The sequence below is a fragment of the Pistacia vera genome, unplaced genomic scaffold (genome assembly GCF_008641045.1).
Source record: "Pistacia vera cultivar Batoury unplaced genomic scaffold, PisVer_v2 Contig117, whole genome shotgun sequence".
In the NCBI taxonomy this organism is placed as follows: Eukaryota; Viridiplantae; Streptophyta; class Magnoliopsida; order Sapindales; family Anacardiaceae; genus Pistacia; species Pistacia vera.
Window position 1 is genome coordinate 1,947,971 of NW_022195215.1, and position 9,150 is coordinate 1,957,120.

The window sequence follows — 9,150 nt, forward strand, 5'->3', positions numbered from 1 at the left end:
ATCTGATGAGATGAAGAAAGCAATACGGACAATGATCAAATGAATATAGCCTGTCACTATTAGCTGTAGTGGTTGTGTGTTTCTAACATAATTAACCGACGACTCAACTGATCATTAACCTCTAAAAAATTCAGTATTAAACACTAAAGTAATAATAAATGATGCTAACGTCTATGTGAGATCAATAAGACGCATGCATTGGAAGAATATGCTTATAAATATCGATTAGATAAATCGCAATCAGAATCAGATTATAAAAATTGTATTAGGGGTAGAGTGATTAAACTTAGGCCAGTCATTGTTTTGGCTTCTTTGACCTACATAATCAACAATTAATGCGTGAACTAAATATCATACCAGCCTTATTAGTTACAGAGGTCTAGTGAGTAGTGATCTCAACAACAACTTTTTAATGGCAAACTTGAAAGCAAGAACATAGCTATGGAATACAAATAAAGGAATTGGGAATACAAATTCCATAGACTAGTGTTTCTGTCATGCTGTTGGTTTTTCTTATCACACTCACAAACTCTGTTGACTCATACAATAACATTCTACGAAAATTGATTCCTTCAAGTAATTAGCATTTGATAATTAGTAGTTTGTAATTAGCTTAAAACAATGCTCTGGATCTGTCTTCCTTTTAATCCAAATATTGAAAGTGATGGACATCTTTCAAGTAGTGTAGATCTTCAAATATGGGTGTAATAATGGGAGGTTTAGTCTAAACCACTTATTTCTAACACTTTGTTTTAGGCTTTTAGCATGTAAGTCTTAAGTGCCATCCATCTGGCACCAGATCAGCCTACAGAAATTTAATTCGAATGACTGTTAGTCAGCAGGTCAGTGCCTTCTGGCTGCAATAAGTTGAAGGTCGCTACTAAAAATGCACTTTTTCCAACCCTATTCAACCATTTTCGTGACATTATTGCAATATTGTTTGTTAATTTGACATTTTCGTGACATTATTGCAAAAACCAACAGCAATGACAGAAACACTAGTCCATGGAATACAATCACTAATTCCAGTAAACAAAGAGGAAACTTAGCTTATGTATAAACTACCTAGAGTCTTGAAGCTTAGCGGTGGTCGGTGGATTTCTTCTCGATGCCAAGGACGACGATATCGGTTCACGTACTCCAACGCGGCGTTCCCTTACGGACGGCTTCCGAGCGTATTCCACCTGGAAAAGAAAACACAAAATCTGTCAAAAACCCATCTTTGAGATGCGGCCACGATAAAGTTATTGAGAATCTGAGAGTGAGAGTGAGAGATCAGAGATCAGGATGTGAGAGTGAGAGATCAGAGATCAGGATGTGAGAGTGAGAGATCAGAGATCAGAGATGACTGATGAGATGAGATTGAGAGTGAGAGGGTGACTGCTGCGTGAATGGAATGCGTGAAAAATTAGGGATTCAAAGAACCAAACTCATTACTGCAAATACGGGTGCCCGCGGGTGCCCGCGGTGGCACCCGTATAACCCGTGTGTATCTGGGCCGGATACGGGTACGGGTCTTAAAAAATGGGTTTATTAAATTTGACCCGTACCTATATTTTTTACACGGTATGGTCCAACCCGCGGGTCCAGACCCGTTTTGCCAGGTCTACTGAGATATGCCCTAACTCCTAACTAATAAAGTTCCAGTAAAATTTGAAAATAACATATGTCCTTATCACATATCAGTTTTTTTAAAATACCAAATATTCTTAATTGTTAATTCTTAATTTTTTATAGTTAATTGAATACTAAATTTTATCTGACTTCTCAGTTAACAAGTGTTTATTCTTTTTGTAATTCTATTAATTTTTAATTTCATTTACTAAGAAATATTAGGGTATTTTAGACTTTACAAAAAAAAAAATGACCAAATATCTTAATCGTTAATTCTTAATTTTTATAGTTAATTGAATTATCCTAAATTTTTACCTGACTTCTCGGGAACAAGTGTTTATTCTTTTTGTAATTCTATTAATTTTTAATTTCATTTACATAAGAAATATTAGGGGTATTTTAGACTTTTACAAAAAAAAAAAATTGAAAAAGTTGCACCTCACACTAGGGGTGGATTCGAGCCGAGCCAGGTCGAGTATATGGCCACTCGAGGTCAACTCAACATCTACAGTATCGAGTTCGAGCTTGGTCAAGCTTGAATTTCTGAGTTCGAGCTCAAGCTCGATTACAGATAGGGATAGCTTGAGCTAATCAAGCCCTAGTACTGCTCGATTAGCTCCCGCTTTCAAACACTAATCTAGAATAAATAACAAATGCTAATCTAGCTCGGATTGATTGATTCTTTGGCTCAAATCAAATCCTTAAGCAATGGGAAAATGTATCACAACATACTATAATGAGTATTAACCTAGTAAACAAATCAAAGTTTTTGAATAAAACATTTCCCTGATCAATTGTCTTAGTTTAGTTCGAAAATATTTTGAAAACATTCATTTCAAACACATACGTTCACAGTTTCGTCACGTTCTTACACTTAGCACACAACTTAGTTGACTTTGAATAACGAAGATGAGACTGAACATAACATATAAATAGAAATCTGATTATGTTTGGATTAGAACATATAAATAAAAATCCGACTCGTAGATGAAGAACAATTCCACAAACAAATTCATGTAAGTATTGATTGATCAATCACATAACTGTTACACAAACATATCGAATCACAATTCTTCAAAAAAACACATTGGTTATATGAAAACGTCAGTAAGAACACATTCATAAAATACAAATAGAAAAACATGTTTTATAAAAACACATATATGCTTATTGTGATTCCATATTTAAAATCATTAAATTTACTTACCTCGTTGCGCTTCCAACTCTCTTAATGATATGAGAATAATCTTCATAACTGTTGTGTGTGATTTTTCCACCAAGCTCGGGCTACCGCGAGGATGTAACTCGACCTAGGATCAGTCCGACTCCACTGGTTGTCCAACCTAGCATAAGCTCGTTAACATATAGCTCGACCCAGCACAAGCTAGTCGTGATCAACCCGAATGATCATTCAATCAATTCCCATATAACTTCAGATCCTAGATATTGCGGGAATGACTAGATCACAACAATCTTTGTGCAATCACAACGCCTAATCATGAGAATATCGGAATTGTAGTTCAGATCAATTGTAATCCCTTTATTTTCGCTATTTCCTTTGTACAAATCTTGTATATAAACCCCATCAAATGATGAAAAAGGGGTTAGACATTCCCCCAAAATTCTCATTGTAAGCTCTCACAGCAAATACAAAACACAGTGGACGTAGGTTCAAGAGTTTACCTCGCCGAACCACTTTAAAAATCCTCATTGTCATTTACTTTATTGCATTCAATATTTGTCTATCGCTGATTATTCGTAATCACACACACATCCATTCTGATCCCGCCAAGGTTGATCGAAATTCTTTGGTTGGTGAATATTTCTCTATTAACATTTTGGCTCTAGAAGGAGGGCCTTTGCCAACACCGCAGCAATTCCTATGAACGGTCGTGACAATCTACCCAATACAAGCCCACATTGGTGCACACCAGATCAAAGACCACCACCAAAAACTTTGAGAATGTGGAGACCACCCACCAGGAGGTACAACAAATCACCGCTGGACATTGACCACCCGTGCCGCCAACTCAACATGTCACGAATAACCAGGGGTAGGGATGTCAAACCTCGAAAACGGTCAGCTGGTGGAGAGGATTAGAACGATGGTTGCATAGGCGATGCAACAAAACATGGCTGAGCTGAGGAATCAACAACCAACTGCCCAGAATCTTAACCAGTTGTGCTTCACCAGTGCCACCCCAACAGGTATGAATTCTGCAGGTGGTTAGTCCAATTCATCGGCGCTAAGAGCCTACCAACACCCCCGACATCGCAAATTGCACTCTGCTTACGAGCACGAGTCCCGAGGACAAACTAACCTTGGGAGGTGGCCAGGGAAGCAGCCACTAGGGGAGAGTGAAGACAACGGTCATCCCCGAGACGCTCGACGATATCCCCAGCGTCAACGTACCGGTATTAACCCACGCCCAAGACAAGATCGATCCCTACCAGCTAGCGAGACGAGCTGGCGTGCTGTCGTAGGCACCCAGAATTAAAACCTTCCGAACCTAACTACTGAACTGTAAATAGGGTAAGCAAGGGTCGATCCCACGAAGAGTGTCTAGCCGAATTTTCGTCAAGCAATAGCTGTGTCTGATAAGATAATAGTTTGGCCACTAGTAATAAAGTAATTGATGGAATAGCTCTTACTGATGCTAGAAACTCTGGCTGCAGCTAGAAATCTTCTGTTTTCCCACCAGTACAAGACCAATATACACTCGGTCAATTTTCACATCTTTGCATTCTCGGCTAAAGCACGATTATTGGAGAATGAGGCTGCAAATTAAATACTACATTACTCATGGCAATCACAAGCTAGCAAACTGCCAGGACTATGATCATGAAAAGTACAGTTCTACGAGAAATATATCCATATTGAGAAAGAAGGGGAGAGATTTTCACTTAAAAAAGTACAGAATCACCCACCTTGCCACCAGAGGCTCCAACTTGGAGACATCAAATCTGTACTCAGAAAGGAACCTAAAGCCAACATCCACCGAAAAAAAAAAAAAAAAGAAGAGAGAGAGAGAAGAGAGAGAAACAAACATCAAGAAAATGAATTGGAAAAAGCATGATAGGGTAAGAATTGAAAGCATGACAGGTAAGAGAATAAAATATGACTCTCCACAAATAAATTAAGTTGTATAACACAGAATACAACTGAATCCAAAGTTAGCATTGTAGTTCAAGATCATTATTTTCACATTTATGCAAGTTCCGACGAAAAATTACAAATCAAATAAGTCGTGGAGAGTTGTCTAAAATGACCACTAGTTATTAATCCAATGTTTAAAAATTTGAACAAGAGCATAACTGCAGAAAAGCTAAGAAGTCAATAATGCGCATCTTATTACTTTTGTTTGAAAATATTCCACCTTTTGCAATAATTATCCAATGGATCTCAACAAGTTCTTTAGGACGGATAAGCGATAATATTCAATGAGGAAAAAAATATATCAAATATAAAACTAAAAAAGAAAAAAAAAGGATAGTAGTTACAAAGAAAATTCCTTTTAGAAAAATAAATTCCTCGATTGGTTCAGGAACATCTATCTCCTACGTAAATCAATGTGGACATGTAAGAACTTAATGAATTTTCCGAAAATATCACACCCCAAGATGTAGGCTTCAGTGGTAGGGTCCGAAACTGTCTTTCTGAAATTGCGCTATTTCCACATGGCCTTCCTTAGAACTAATATGTTCAATAAATCCAGGAAACCATATTGATTACTTAATGATGCAAAGGCTAGGTTAATAAAGCAACATTAATGGAAATCTATGCAATCTTTTTTTATATGACCAGAACTTGCTATACAACTTCAAAGATCAATGATTCTTGATGCCAAGGTATGTTGACAACTTTGCGTAAGTGAGTTTGGTCACCATCTGAACGGGGAGACCCCTACACTTCAATATTAAGACTAGAACAATCCTTTACCATTCATTTCCTGTATACTACCATAAAAACCTTTCAGCAGCATTAGTAACACATTGACCAAAGCCATTATTATATTTTCCTACAGACTGCAAAATGTTTACTCTTAAGTTCAAAGTACCATAAAGGTACACACATCTGACTGAGGATTGGAACATAATTCAAGATAGCTTAAAGAATGTCCTTAAGACCGTTAATCACAGAAAGCTACCTGCTTGTGATCACTATAAACTGGTTCGTAGGGAGCAGATGTCTTATCCTGCCAAAATAGAATATACCAGTAAGCACACGCTAGCATAAAGAGAAACATTTCTCAAGAGTAGATTAAGAAGAACATAAAAACGATATTTATCTTTGTCACAAAGAAGCTATTATCTAGAGACTGATAGATGGAAAAGATGCATATGATGTCTAGTCCACTAACCCGAGATCTTAATGTTGTAGTATCAGCAGGGACCACACCATTCTTTCCCCAGCTTCAACAACATATTGCAAGTGTCATGCGCTCTTCCATCTGTCCATTACAATATGAGCAGAGCAATCAATTCATATTCTTCATAATATAAAAGAAGAAATAAACATCTGCAGACAGAAATTCAGAGTAATGATATCCTTGCAATTAGAGGTAAACTTAAGTTTACTTACAGTTAAACTTTCAAGTGAGCCAACGAACTCCATAGATTTATATGTTGCACCAGCCACAGATATTTCACCAATTATCGCAAAGTGACAATAACTTAAACAAAATAAAAAGGGAGCTCGATCATCCAAGAATAACTGTAAAATTCTCAAACTCAACAAGCTGTGAGGATGTGTTTATTTCCGTTGAAAGAAAAAAAGTCAAGACCCAATTATACTACTTGTAAAATTAAATCCTTTGCAAGCAAATAATCGGGCATTTCACCATCCATTACAAATCTAAGGGTTGGGGGCACCTGCACTTTATAGATACAACCATGAGAGATAGTTAAATCAATCAAGCACAAGAGAATGAGTAAACAGATTTAAAGATATATTTAAGTTAAGGATTTACTAAGCATATATCTCCAAATTAAAGACAGGTGTTTCTTTTAGCAATTACATAATTTGTTGAGTAATCATCAGCAAACAAATAGATCATATATACCATGAACATTAATTTGAACTTACAGCAGTAAAACTGTGTCACTATAATTGTTCTATGGAGTGCAGCAGTGAACAAAAGTGGTTAATTGATAGGCTTCCAAAGTACAGATTCTAATCTACCAAGATATGGAGTTAAAAGGAGAAGATACAGATTTTCGATACAAATTTTCCAAACAATGACTATGCACATTTAAATTATCAAAATGTTTAACAGATATGCAACCAAGGAAAAATAATAAGCAGAATTTTTCCATCTCAGAGAGATGGTAAGAGAAAAGGAAAGAATAAATAAGAAATCGAACAAATAAAAAAAAAAACCCTCATGATGAACTGGTTGCACAAAAACTATAGCTGCAAATAGCAGCTGTTACCATCTACGACTATTCAGAAAAAAAAATGTTATTACACAATATCTAACTATTTTAATAGAGTTTCCCGTACTTTCTGTTAAAAAGGTTAATCCATCAGTATTCAGAACTATTCTTGGATTATATTGGTTTTCCTATAGCAGAAACGGTAACAAGGAACAAACCTTGAGCAGTAGCTTCCCCGTACCCAATACAAAACCCGTCAGTGTTGCCTATGCCAGTGAAATGGCCAAAGCTCCAGCAGTACAAGTGTGAGAATCTGTACCTAATAAAACCTGAAGCAGTAATGAAGATCTTAAAAGCAATTTTTAAAAATATGGCAAACAGACGTAAATAATAATTGATTTCTCTAATAAAACTCACCTCTCCAGGCCTGCAATGACTTCTTGGGCAAGTGCAACATGGCATACACCTTTTAATCAGGGTTAGCCTGCAAAGTTATGAAGTAACTTTCATCCATTCTCAAACAAGGAGTAAGAGGTGTTAAGCTCTTTGATAGAAATGGCAATAAACCAAAGGATGGTAGAGCTATACCTAAAGTTACCAAGATCTTTAATATCATAAAAGTACTGATATTTGCTCCATGCAGAAATCCCTCAAGATCCACATTACGGTTTGCACTTCATCACTTGTGAATATATAAGATCAGGTATGATGACAAGCTTTTCACGGTCCCAAACCTTCAAACCATAGTGATTAAGCATAGTGGTAAACATTAAGTACATGCAAATGTGCACACACAGACCTATACACAAAAGCATTAAAATTTGACATACGTAAGTTTTTCAACAGTGGGATTACTTTAAGGAAGTAATGAGAAGATAGAGCAAAAGAACAAGAAAACACCTTGGAAAGTATATGAAAAATACACTATAAAGCCTCAATTTATCAATGTGATTTTCAAAAATCCCAAAAAAAGAATCGATCTAGTAATTACATAATCAAAAAGTATAATCTCCTTAAGAATAAAGAAGAAACTCAGTATTAGACATGTCACTCTTATACGCTAGTAATCCACACTATATACCTCATCAAACACCAACACAACATTATGAGCAAAATGACAAAACTAAAAGAAACCAAAACCACTAAGCCCATCTAGCATATCACCTTAATTACAAGTGAAATAGGAACCTCTCTCGTATACATAACTAAAAACAAAATCAATTATAGAACACATTACCTCTGGTAATTACCTCAGCAATGACCAGAATACACTAGTGTCTAGAAGTAATTTGTGCAAAAAATTATCAAAAAGTAAAAATCACACATATAACCAAGTGAGCTATAAGACATCAATACCTTAGCATTTTCCCCGAATTCTTTCTTAAAGATACAATCGAACCAGGGCCACAAACATCATGGGTCATCAAGATATCAACATTAACCCATACATTCTCTCCTGGAACCAAATGGGGTTTCTCCGAAGCCCTAGCCATTATCTTCTCAGTCATGTCATCGCTGTCTTTACCTGAAAAAGATCGGATAAAAATCATAAACCAAACACAAAGCGACATCATTTCGTAGACAAAAACTATCAAATCAGTAACCCATCAATCAAAATCATAAATTGATAACCAGTCAATCATAATCAGCAAAATAAGAGACATCAAGTGACATAAATAATCATCAAATTAAGGCAAAAAAAAAAAAATTACCGAGCCAGTGGTGGCAGGGCTGCGTCTGATTGCTGAGGTGCCATGACCGATACAATTTTTTGGAAACACTTGATTTCTTGCATTTGTGAATGGAAAGTGTTGATGTTGAAGAGAAACAAAACCTACGAAATCCTTCTATAAGGAAGAAAAAAACAAAACAATTGGAATGGTTTCAATAGTGAAAAAAAAAAAAAAAAGCTAATCAGAGTGAATAATAAATGAAATAGAGTTTGTGATATAATTGATTTTTTTTTTTACCTTGTTGATGAAAGGGAAGTTCGAGTTGGGAGAAATGGCAGGGGAAGCCATGTTTAGTTTTGTTGTAATACTGCAAGAGATTGTGAGGTGTGCTATATAAAGATGTATGTTTCCTGGGAAATGGAGGGAGGCGGCGGGTGAGAATAAAATTACGTAAGTACAGACAGGACTTTGTGGCTTGTGGCGACAT

General features: G+C 36.1%; 1 pseudogene; it reads right to left on the minus strand.

Annotated features, from left to right (window-relative positions):
- Positions 1–4,290: 4,290 nt before the first annotated feature.
- Positions 4,291–9,150, minus strand: LOC116106622 (annotated as a pseudogene).